The 13,638-nt window shown below is 36.6% G+C and overlaps 1 protein-coding gene across 11 annotated transcripts in view; it reads left to right on the top strand.

Annotated features, from left to right (window-relative positions):
* The window catches only part of enc (encore), a 229,954-nt gene that overhangs the window by 25,633 nt on the left and 190,683 nt on the right, over window positions 1-13,638 (top strand). The window contains exon 1 of one of the 11 annotated variants that reach the window (XM_069847399.1): window positions 8,407-8,533. The exons of the other annotated variants lie outside the window; for them this stretch is intronic. The gene's annotated coding sequence lies outside the window, so the exon portion shown is untranslated. Of the gene's footprint in view, window positions 1-8,406; window positions 8,534-13,638 lie in introns of those variants that run through there. 11 annotated transcript variants of the gene reach the window in all.

Consider the following 13,638-nt stretch of genomic DNA (forward strand, 5'->3'; position numbering starts at 1 on the left):
GTTATCAACACACTTTTTACATAATATAATATAATATAATATAATATAATATAATATAATATAATATAATATAATATAATATAATATAATATAATATAATATAATATAATATAATATAATATAATATAATATAATATAATGTAATGTAATGTAATGTAATGTAATGTAATGTAATGTAATGTAATGTAATGTAATGTAATATAATATAATATAAACATAATAATAAATCTGTAGCCAAAATTTTTCTGATAATTTTCGCTTTTCCAAAAATAATTGGTAATAACAATTAAGAAACATGTTAAAGGAATTGTCATTGCACCAAATGAGTGGTCTCTGGATCAAAATGATCGCATTTTAATATTTTAAATACAATTTAAATTAAGTAACATATTAAACGATTTATCCTTCTATCAAACACGAATGTTCCCTGGATCAAATGTCCTATTTTAATTATGTAATTACTTTATATTTATTTCTAACGGGTGCAGCGGAGCGCACAGGTACGGCTAGTTTTAGAAATAATTCTCGTTAAATAGAAGAAACGTAGATAAAATACTATAGTAAACACGTTACTTAACTAGATTTAGTAGGCCTAACTCACTCTCGGGCATTAGAACACTCCCTCCGGCCATATTCTAACTTGATTCTCTTGCTACTGAAGCTCCACTTTTGTAACTAGTTGTCTAAATAACTATTATTGGACGTGTTATGGATGAATGTACGAAAGAACGTCATACTTCAGAGTGTACATGCGCATGCTGTTTACAATGTTTTGTGCAGGGATGTCTAGGGATCGTGAATTTTTTTATGCTGTGAGTGTGCTATGCATGAGTGTACAGATGGACCATGTATGCACTAAGTTGTGCAAATTGAATCTTAATATACTGTGTCAGTGTACATTCGGACTGTGTATGCACTGTCGCTACTGGAGTGCACAGACATACAGTACAGGTGGAGAGAGCGGGAGAGCAAAGGAGAAAATTGTGCGCATCGCTGGTGGGTCGATATGTTCGCTAACCGACATAAAAGACTTTTTATCATCCCGCGAGGACGTGTTATTTTGGACCCAAATACGAGCGGCATGCCCGTTGCTATTAGCAACTGAATTCCAATAAAACAGTTGAAGAGATGCTCTTCTTCTTTACTAATTGGACGACGAGCTATGTCAGTATGCTGTTTGCTTTGTTGGTCTCGACTAATTGCGTATCCTAGCAACGGCTTGCAGGTAATTCTCAAAGATTAAGAGTGACACAAGGCATTTCTGTTTAATTAATACCGATTGAAGTTATTTGATGGAACATAAGTGACCCCCTCCGTCCATATTGGTTCATGAGAGAGAGAGAGAGAGAGAGAGAGAGAGCGAAAGCGAGACCTAATTCATATAATAAATATTCACATTTTTATTAATTTTATCATATCTGTAGGAAAATAAAACATGCCTTTTTGAGTGGTGCGGTCTTACGATTCAACGGTATATAATATGTTTTTCTTCTTCCTAAAACGTATTAAACCTTTGAATTTTATTTGCTGCTATAAGCCTTGTTCTTTTATTGTTAAGAATGAACCTAACTCTAATACCGTTTATCAACATAGTAGACAGAGTCATTGTTTTATAGTATTTCACTCTGAAGTGTATACCATAGTTATACCATATATGTAACAGATAACTCATCGCTATGTTAAAATCGGCAGCACTTTGAAGAGAACAACCGCCAGGATCGCCACCCGTCCGCCGTAAACGAACACGAGATGGCAGTACAATCGCTAATGCAATTCAAATGGGAATTATGACGTGACTCCTTATGTAACAACTAGATGGCAACGTAGTAAACTGACAAACGTTGTTAACCTCAAAGCCTATAAGGCCGACCTATCTGGGTATATATGATCTAGGGTTATACATATAAATCTGTAATTAAATTTTGATAGTTATGAGTACAGTGTCAAATCTCCTTTTGTACTTTCGTCTTTGATTGCTTTTTCACTGATGAGGCCACAATTGTTCACTACATAGACGTCAGAATGATCTACAGAAAAGTTACAATTGAAAATTTCGCTGCACGAACACATGGCCGGATTGCAAAATTGGTACCAAGTAATATAGTGGCGGTTGTAGTAGTAATATCAATAAGTAGTAGTAGTAGTAGGCCTAATGGTAATAGTAATTTTTTTTCCGTAGTTTCCTACATCACGGTTCTCCGTCATGCCCGCTAAAGTGCACGTTTTGCGGGGAATATCTTCAAGGATAAGTGAATCGCAGAAGATGATCGGATTGCATATGTTGGTGAAGGTTGAAAGCTTTATATAGGATTGGGAGGGAGGCGCGTCGTGGACCTTTTAGGTACTATTGGAGAGACTTGTGAAAGTATGAAAAACTCAAATAAGTAGACCTATAGAGACAAAAATGTGGATTTCGTTTGACAGCGATAGATATCAGACGAGAAGCGTACAAAATTGCATCTTTGAGCTGGAAGAACTCACTTAATTCTGATTAAGTGTTTGGCGGGCTGGAATTGGTGAATTGTATTAAAGAAATATTTTTTCGTCATGAGGGAACCAGCAAACCTATCCGAAACAGAGCTTCTGCTTCCAACAAAGAAAACATTAGTGGTTTCTATAATAGGCCTACTATACATTTAGGTTTTGAAAAGAGAGATTTAGCAGATGGATCTGATGCGATCGGGTGTAGTTTCATTGCAAAGTCTCAGAAAAAAAAAAGAAAGTCTTTCAACAGACAACAGCTGATACAGCTGAAAGGGGAGAATCTTCAACGATACTGTTGACAACCAGTATGAGGTTTAGAGTACACGGAGTATAAATGACGTCATGAACCGTGTGGGATGACTGCAACAGCACGGGTCGGTAATGTGCATTACCGTTGTGTGTATTGCTGCTTGGCTGCGGTACGTGTAACAGGCTTCCACGTAGGGACACCTGGTTGAAGGTTACAACTCACGTTAATACTTTAATGGTAGACATTTATTGTCTACACTAGAAATGTACTGTATATACTGCATCTGTACAGGGTGAAATATATTTTGTGCCGTACTATGACGGACTGTTTACAAGATGAGACACGAAGTAACGGCGCGCTCCATCTCTAAATTCACTCGACCAACACAACACTATCGTCCGTGCGTTCTGAATTTCATGCGTTTCTGTGCCCAGGACCGATGCCTGCTTATATTGTACATCACCACGAGCCATTAACCTTCGTCAAGTGATTTGGTTCATTGCACAAACTCTGTAGTCACTTAACTTCAAAGAGCAGTGGCTAAGATTTCAGTCTCTAGTTGGCCTATGAGACAAAGTGATCTCTCTTTTCTTACAATAGGTATTTCACCGGCAAAATAATGGTGTAACCTTCTATCTGTCCTGAAGTGTCATGTAGGGCACCTCGTATAGCTACTTTTGACACTTCATAAGAAAGAAGTCAACTTTTGGTGAGTGCATAATTAATAGCGTCTTTCATATCAGAAGTGAAATATTTATATCCGTACTTTCTCCTCAATGTCTCGGGAATCTGCAACACACCAAAGAGTTATGATAGCAATATTCTTACTTCATAATAAATATATATATAAAAAACCAACCTGTTGTTAAAAAGTATATTTCTGCCGATAGTTGGCCCTCTTAGACCGGAAGAACGCAGAGGAGAAAACTTCGCGCGCGCGCGCGCGCGCACACACGCACACACACACACACACACACACACACACACACACACACACACACAGTAACGGTTAGCATGCCTGACCGTGAAAACGAGCGGACCCGGATTCAAATCCTGGTTGGGACAAGTTACCTGGTTGAAGTTTTTCCGGGGTTTTCATAAATCCATTAAGAGCAAATGGTAGATAACTTTCGGGGCTTGACTCTGGACCCATTTCGCCGGCGTTATCACCTTCATCCCACTTAGACGCTAGATAATCATAATGATGATAAAGCGTAAAATAACCAAATTCTTCTTCTTCTTCTTCTTCTTCTTCTATTATTATTAGTTTATTATTATTATTATTATTATTATTATTATTATTATTATTATTATTATTGTTATTATTATGGTAATTCTACAGAAAAACAGATACCAAAGGAGGCACCATTTTTTCTTTAAGAATTGCGTACCCTACTACGAATTGTATTGAATACTAACTAAACACATGATTTTACTTTCCGGCACATAATACTTTCGACAGAATAATCTAGAACTATTCGCCTGTTGATGAATGGATATATCGCCGTCATATTGTAGCTACATATCAGACGTCACAAGCGAATGGATCACCATTTAAATGTGTACACGATTGTTAATTATGTCGCAATACGACCTCCGACAATAATCTGTATCTCACTGGCACTAAAAATGCTTTATTGCTGTTGCGGTCTATCCCCCGAACACCTGCTGCCCAGAAATTTGCACCTGGACCTCTCGAGAAAACTTTAGTAATATGCCAATTACATGTCTCAACAGCATGTGCCATTATGGCTGCAGCATATCTATTCATTACTACATACAACAGGTGAATACTATATAGGTTCTTCTATGAAAAGTATTGGATGCCAAAAAGTAAAACCATGCGCTTAGAACTCTAAAAAATTAGTAGTAGACCTACGCAATTGTTAAAGAAAAAGTGGTGTCTCCTTTGGGCTAGTTTTCCTGTAGAATTCCTATCATATCATATCATATATATCATATCATATCATATCATATCATATCATATCATATCATATCATATCATATCATATCATATCATATCATATCATATAATAATAATAATAATAATAATAATAATAATAATAATAATAATAATAGGATACCACCCTGATCCGGAAGTTAAGATTTATCTTGTTTTTGAATGAATACATGTGTTCTTTTTAGCAATGTACAGAAAGATGTTAATATGGCGTAAAGAGAGGAATGGTATATGTACAGTCACAGAAACAAAAAATGGCTCCACTCTTGAAGCTCCTTATAGAGCACGATTCACACCACAAACGATTTAACAACGGTTTTCAACCCAGTATTACGAGGGTGCTTCAAAAAGTAAGGTAACAAGAGCTCTCATGGCAAACTTTATTTCATAGGCAGATATGCTGATGCATATTAATAGCACATTGGTACATATTATAATTTTTCAACATAGTCATCATGCTTGTGCAAAATCTTGTGCCAACGGTACACCAAGGCATCGATACCGGAATAGAAGAAATCCGCGTTGAGTCCCTGAAGCCGCGTCATGACGGCTTGCTGAACGGCCTTATCGGTGTTGAATCGCTTACCACCCAGGTGCTTCTTCAGAGATGGGAAACACTGGATGTCAGTTCGGGGCTGTAGGGAGGATGATCCAGTATCTCCGATCGGAAGCGCCGTTTCGCACAGTACACGTCAACAAGTTGATGCTTTTCTGCTTGTGAGGTGGCCTTCAGACGCAACAACCGGATCACATTGCCCACTTCCACGTTTGACCATATTTCTCGTGCGCGCAGCAATCTTAAAACTGATATTGCGAGAGACTGACGCAACATATGCGCCATCTAATGGTTGCGTTATAAAGCTGTGATCTGCTGCTGCGGCCCTGGCGGAAAATTGTAACAAGAGGAGGAATATGTCACCCGTGAGGGCTCTTGTTACCTTACTTTTTGTATCACCCTCGTATATGATTTATTAGAGGAAGGTAATTCACCACAGCTACTGCAAAATACATTAAATTAATCTGAAAATAAGGTCAAATTAATGCATAAAAGTCATTATGAACAAACAATACAATACAACAACCCGGATTGTGACAATTCATCGCAAGCATTCCGATAGCTCTATGCTAGCGTGCTTGCTCGTAGACTGCTACAAAGTTCAGGGTTCGGATACTGTTGAGGAGAGTGTTTTTTAAATTAATAATGCAGATTAGTTTCGATTACCATCATTCTATTTTATTACACGATTTATAAATATTCATCTACTATTAAGAATAGATTAACTTTCGTATGACTTGAGGCTTTCCCGGCGTTTGATGTAGAATAACTCTTCTCGGGTTCTCAGCCAGGTGAGTTGGAGATTAGCTTCCAAGCTTTCGACGGCTAGCTCTGCCATCTTCTTCAGGGACGAAGTGATGTGGGACCACGTCTAGCCGGGTATATATGCATATATACCGGCTAGACGTGGTCCCACATCACTTCGTCCCTGAAGAAGATGGCAGAGCTAGCCGTCGAAAGCTTGGAAGCTAATCTCCAACTCACCTGGCTGAGAACCCGAGAAGAGTTATTCTAGATTAACTTTCATCACATATTTTCAAATTCCTTTCGGATTGTAACATCATGAAGTAAAATTAATTTCAGTAACTACCAAAGTGATCTCGTGTGTATACTCCATTTTATTTCATGGAGTGCAGTTCGGTGGCTCCTTTGAACACCCACTTACAGATTTATGACTTCCTACACAAACACCTCTGACAATTCCATTCTGTCCCCTCGTCCCAACATTGCACAGTTGCCACAATCCTGGTGACCCTCGAAATGAGGCAGTGAGACTGACGGGATTCTTGGGATTCGAAAAAGATGCAGCAACTCTGCCTCCACGTGGATTTGACGGGAGCCTGTCAATTCTTCTGAACGAGGGTTGTGATTGGTTACTAACAGGAGAAAACAAGATTTCCGTCACAGTAAGGAAGACATTTATTTATGACAACCAATTAGTAGGGGGCAGTAGAAGGTCTGTCGGCAAAGTCCTTTCTATGAAACTGCACTCCATGAAATAAAATGGAGTATACCACTGCTATGAAGCACTGAGTATGCGCAGTGCGTTTAATCTGGACCTTAGAAAATTCAGAGGAGCCATTTTTTTCTGGAACTGTATTGCAGTATATGCCTGCAAAATTATTATGCTTGCTCTGCTCTGATAGTGGAAAATTCAGACGGTGATGGAAGTTGAAATGAGAATATTTCAAGGAAAGCAATGCAAAGATCGTCTTTTTCACTTACGCTGGCGGAGAATTGAGCTCTAGTTTCTATTATACAGGGACATCATTTTATTTTTACTTCAATTTTTATTGTACTTGAGTTTTTGAATGTACTTCACTCCCACCCCTTTACTAATGAAGTTCAGCCGTCTTCCACACAGAACCAAGGCCGCATATACAGTCATAGTAGCCTTACGGTCACAGTAAACAGTATGTTCCAAAAATATGTTCGCGTTTTCCAGTGACGAAAGAGCTTTCAATATTGAATCATTTTCGCACAGGTACTGTCGTCCATTTCCGTACGTCGCATCCTGGTTTCCCCCACCCTCTTCTATTCGCCTCTCAGTAAAGTTTAGTAGCTGGGCTGTCGTAGCTCTTTTCTGAAAACATTAATTTCTGTTAGGAATTGGACGTGTACGTAATATTATATAACTGTTTAAAAAAGGGCCTTGTTAACTAATAAACTGTCACGTGATTTCCCCCCTTTCTACGATCCTGCAACATAACCACTTGGACGGACAGTAGATAGCATGTCTGAGTAATTTTATCTGTGCGCGTCGGGCAGAAGTGAAGATTGAATTTACAGTACATAAAGTATTATTTTATAGAATAGGTATAGAATTATTTCAACATGAGTTACTGGTACGAAGGACGAAACTGGTAATTGGAATTAGGTGCAATAGTCTATAGTGCGATATTATGCACATTAGAACTGAAGCCTGTATCGAAATGAACGGCCACAATTTTCAAAAAGTATTTAAATATCCATATTTGATTATTTTTCAATTTAACTTCATTCTCTATATTGTACGCTAATGTGCTATAGACAGTATAATATACACTGCATAATGAATACGTCCGAATGGATAGCTCAGTTCGTGAGTAAAAACATTGTTAATACTGTACTGTATTTTGATTAAACAAAAACCTAATGAAAATTATCCAACTCAAAATCGCGATATTTCCTAGTTTATGTAAATGGATGAACTACTTTTCTTCCCTCCTATACCTAGTAAAGTGATTTGTTTGTATATTACGCCAGTATCATCTAACTCCAGTCGTGGAAGGGGGTAGCAAACGGTTTCCGTTGATCCAAAGGTATAGCCAGGTTAATATTAGAAATGTTAGTAAAAATAAAGTGATGTCCCTGTAGAATACCGTTCACTAATACTCCAAGGAAGCCTGTTCCACAATCGTTTGTTGTTTCACAGTTTTCGTACGGGCGGTTCTTTATATAGGACGCTGTCTTTACGGCTGGAATTGTACTGTTCAGTGTTATTGCTCGTACGTGATTCTCCTGCAGGAAAATTTTTTCTTTGGATCGAGATCACATTTAGAGGTACGTGGTTCGGTCCTGGCTGTCACTTTCGAGGGACGGGCAGTGATGCAGGTCAGGGCTCGTGGGTCACTGGGTCCCTGGGACGCGCGCGCGCGCGCGAGCGAGCAAGCGGCGGCCGAGGGGCGGCGGCAGCGGGAAGGGGTGCTAGCTTGCTGCTGCTGTTTACTGTGGCGATCAGCAGTCGCACCCCAGCCGAGGTGTCCGCCGGTTATAGAGTATGGGTCTTCTGGGACACGCACAGGTATGCACGCCAGCACTGCCAGTGCAACAGCACACTTCAGTTCTTATTAGTATCCTAGCGACGACATGAAGTTAGGCAAAGAGACAAAATTCGAATAGCATAGAAGTGTTACAGATAGAACTGCTGAAAATTGTTATTGCAACTATCCACCATGTTACGGAATTCAACACAGATCACTTACAATTCTCAGTAGTAGTAGTAGTAGTAGTAGTAGTAGTAGTAGTAGTAGTAATTTTATTATTTTATTGGGCCATTTTACGACGCTGTATCAACATCTCAGGTTATTTAGCGTCTGAATGAAATGAAGGTGATAATGCCGGTGAAATGAGTCCGGGGTCCAGCACCGAAAGTTACCCAGCATTTGTTCGTATTGGGTTGAGGGAAAACCCCGGAAAAACCTCAACCAAGTAACCGGGAATCGAACATGGGCCACCTGGTTTCGCGGCCAGACGCGCTGACCGTTACTCCACAGGTGTGGACAGTTTTATTTTGCCTGGCAGAGTTAAGGCCATAATGCCTTCTCTTCCACTCAATTCAGTAGTCTAGTAAGGAATCGTAACTTTTAAGTAAATGGACATAAGGTCATAGATTCTTCGGTTTAATTATAATTATTAAATTATATAAAATTGATCCTAATAGGTATTGAAGTGCTGAAAATTTAACTATGTAAAAGGATACAACACATTCACAGTTTTCATTAATCTGAAAGCAATGAGTCACACTCCCTAATACAAAATTAAGTAAAGCAACATAATATAAATCGACTCGGGAGTTACATATTATTATCATTATTATTATTATTATTATTATTATTATTATTATTATTATTATTATTAAGGTTCTTAGGAAAATATTTGAGGCTAAGAGGGATGAAGTTACAGGAGAATGGAGAAAGTTACACAACGCAGAACTGCACGCATTGTGTTCTTCACCTAACATAACTAGGAACATTAAATCCAGACGTTTGAAATGGGCAGGGCATGTAGCACGTATGGGCGAATCTAGAAATGCATATAGAGTGTTAGTTGGGAGGCCGGAGGGAAAAAGACCTTTGGGGAGGCCGAGACGTAGATGGGAGGATAATATTAAAATGGATTTGAGAGAGGTAGGATATGATGCTAGGGACTGGATTAATCTTGCTCGGGATAGGGACCTATGGCGGGCTTAGTTCCTTAAAAGCCATAAGTAAGTATTATTATTATTATTATTATTATTATTATTATTACCACCATCACTAAATTTAATCAAAGCAATACTGCCAGACAATTGGAGCGATGGGAATTATAAGTGGACTATTTACCTTATTTTTGTAGTTTTTAAATACAAGGTGCATCTGCTGGCGAGGTGTGTGGAATATTGAACGTTTACGGTATACATGCGTGCAGTCATATGCTATAAGCCGGACGCAGACATCTTAACGACATCGCACGGCTGGGACTATCTCTTACATGCTTTGGACATGATTTTTTATGAGTCATGGTCGTTGCTCTTCAAATACGAATCTTGGTTGACAGCGACTCGCTCCTGCCTCTGTGCAATAGTGATAAGCTTTGTTTCGACCGTTATTTCTTTAAAATAATTTACTTTCTCATTACACGAGATATAAGGAGAGTATACTGTGATACCGCAAAAAACATTGATTTTAGATTTTGACGGGAATGCATTATTTCAGTATTGGTTTTGGGTATGCTGTGTACAGCGATTTCTCCTGAACTGTTACGCGTAGTTTCTTCATAATTCATATTTAGTAAGCAACTTATCCATTTATCAATTAGTCCCGAAAAAGTGCTTATGGAATATAAGATTTTTTGTTTAAAATTGCGAGTTTTTATTAAAAACACAACTATGTCGATTTACTTAAATTACCTGTAATGATTTTTTTACATAAGAGAAATAAGTAAGACGGTATAGATTATCTCCTTCGAAAATAGGGCAAGAAGTAGGTACTTATTGTACTTACAGCACTTTTCCAATGTATTAATGCAATTTATCTGTTACCATAGGCCATTCGTTATCTCGTGAAACCAAATGCATGCGTGCGCAATAGCATATAGTAAGAACTTCATGGTGAGGGTAAATGAGCTAGCTAGCTTCAAGTAGAAGCTGCAGTCCCAGTCCCCTTCCTTCTTCCCCTAACGCGCTGGTATGTTTCGCGAGATAACTTATGGCCTTTATAGACAAGGTTTCTGAAGTCGATTTGCCTCCCATATCTTCAGGATTATCCTTGTGGTTTCTGCTGACTTTGTGGTGGAGGTTGTAAGAATTTAACCATGAATAACGTTATGAACGTTTGCTTAATTTAGTGCTAATTTAAATTTACTTCATCATGAATAAATGTGACTCTGTGTCATTTAATCACATCTATTTTTGTTATAGGTTTAATCTTATCAATAATAATAATAATAATAATAATAATAATAATAATAATAATAATAATAATAATAATAATAATAATAACAATAATAGTAATAATAGGCTAATAATAATAATAATAATAATAATAATAATAATAATAATAGCTTAAAGAAGTCTTTGGTAACAATTCCGTTTTCAAGGAAATACTAATGCCTATATAATGGTGATCTGTAATAATAATAATAATAATAATAATAATAATAATAATAATAATAATAATAATAATAATAATGAGTGTAATATTTTTAACTTTTGCACTGTTTGTAAAATCAGTTTAGAGATTAACGAATATTGGAATAACAGAATCATTGATAGACTGTTTGTACCGGTAACAATGAAATTAAGCTTCAAACAGAAGAAGACTAAAAGTACAAAAGAAAGTTTAGATATGATAATATATAAAACACATATACTGATGCACATGTTCATTCAACATCTTTTGTAAACAGAGTGCGAATTAACGGGGGAGGTGGGATTTTCCCCGTTGTAAAGTTATCCCTCTCTCATAAATTCATATTAACATCTTTGCCAGGGATAACTTCTATTTCCCCCTCACAAAATATAATTGTTTTAATACGAGTGTAGTACAGTATAAGTAAGCAAAGAAAATAATATTGATGTATTATCATCACCGGCAAGCTGACAACAATCAATAACTTAGGAATTACACATCTTAATTTAAGCCTGCTCATGTATATAATTATTATTATAATCAAGACAACTCAGTGCGACCAAGCTTTGGGCCGTATCGAATGAGGATAATAACAATTTTATGTATGGTATTCTCTATCTAGGATTCTATCTCCCCTAATCAGAAATCTTAATTCGCACCCTGCTTGTAAAACTGCAGAAACGTTTCAGAGTCGATTAGTTGTTACGATGACTATTCAGCTTTTTAGGATGAATTTGCGATATTGGCCAATAACATTTCAGAACCGCTTTAAATCAACCAATCACAGTTTTGTTTTTTGATGTCCTATCTGATAAGACGCCTCATACATACAATACTGGACATGTAATCCCACTGCTACTCTCTCTACCTGCAGCTCAGTCCAGTCCACTTCAGAGTCAATCACAGAAATTTAATTTTGAAAATTGCGTTCTCAATAACTGTATCTTCAAGTAAACATCTGTAAAAACCTTTCGTTTTTATTTTGTTAAGTAACATTTCAACTTATCTTACTTTTGGGGTTAAGTATTGTTGTTTCGTATTTCCACTCTGAGTATTGGCAATAGTATTTAGTATGCCGTGGTAGATAGCAATATGTTTTTGAACTTCGTTATAAGGAAACATAATAATGTCTTTTGCTTTTTTATAATAATTATCATTTACGTAAGTAATTTGGTTTTGCAGGTTGTTTAATTTTATTGGTTGAGTAATCTTATTAAATTGCACTCGTGGTTTCATCTTATTAGCATAATTTCACTCCTCCTTCTGGCTCGTGATAATGAAGCATGGCGGGAAAATCGACATAGGAAACTTTTTTCATAATATGTCCTTTGACCACTTCAGATCTCACAGAATGTATTGTAAGGAAATTCCGTCACCTGTGTTGTAAAGCCTTTGGTGACAACTGCGATTTTGCCACACTTAATATTTAGGCGGAGAACAACTGCTGTTTTAGGTCAGAACTTATTATTATTATTATTATTATTATTATTATTATTATTATTATTATTATTAGAGTAATCTATTTTTCTATATATTTAAAGCATAGAGGTTTCTGGATGTACAGGTTTTGAGTTGAAATATGTTTACACAAACTTAAGTATTTACATATAAAGGGTGTTATGGGAAAACAAGGAGTGCCCATTTTTAGCGATTTTTTTTATAAATAACGCATTCTATAGGTGGCTACTGTAAAAAAAAACTGTTCAATTACGAAAACTTAAAAAGTGGAAATGTCCTTGTAAGCTGAAGTTAAATATTAAAAAAATTAAAGAAATTATTACGGGAACTTAACATAGGGTTAGATAATTAATTGCTAAATATTAGTCTTATATTATTGAACATAGTTGTGAATATTGGTTATAAACATTTTCAATTGTCATTGTTCTTTATTATATAGGCTCTTGTTTTTGTAATCTGTGCTATTTTATTGCTTATATTAATTGTTTATTTTGTCTTCTTCTTTCTGCTTATCTATAGTGCGGTTTTGAACTCCCGACCACGAGTGTTTGCTAATACGGGAGTAAATTGTGTATTTTATATTTTTCTTTTATGTATATAATAATTTTTTAAAGTGTCTTGAATGTATATAAACTGGTTGAAACGAAGAATGTTCTACTATTAATTTTGTTCTCGATAATATATTGTATTAATACATAAATAATACAAACTAAGCATATGTATAATGTTTTCTTATTTTCTTAGTGTGTGCGCCACTCACAGGACAGTTGCGTTTTCCATTTCTGCGATCCGGGAAATTCTCACATAGTTTTGAATTGAATGTGCTATAATCCCAGCTGAAGCAGTAGTTAGTGATATTATTTTTGTTTTAATGTTCCAAATGCTTTGCATTTCAGTCACCAGATCAGAATCTTTTCGACTTCTTTGTTACTTTTCCACCTGATGGAAGATCGACATCCATTATTATTGAAACACCCCCATTTCTGTTTCTTCTTCTTATTATGCAATGGCCTGGAACCGGTAACGCCGCCAGCATTGCAGAAAGTATTTTCGTAGGACC

The sequence above is a fragment of the Periplaneta americana genome, chromosome 15, assembly GCF_040183065.1.
Source record: "Periplaneta americana isolate PAMFEO1 chromosome 15, P.americana_PAMFEO1_priV1, whole genome shotgun sequence".
Taxonomy (NCBI): Eukaryota; Metazoa; Arthropoda; class Insecta; order Blattodea; family Blattidae; genus Periplaneta; species Periplaneta americana.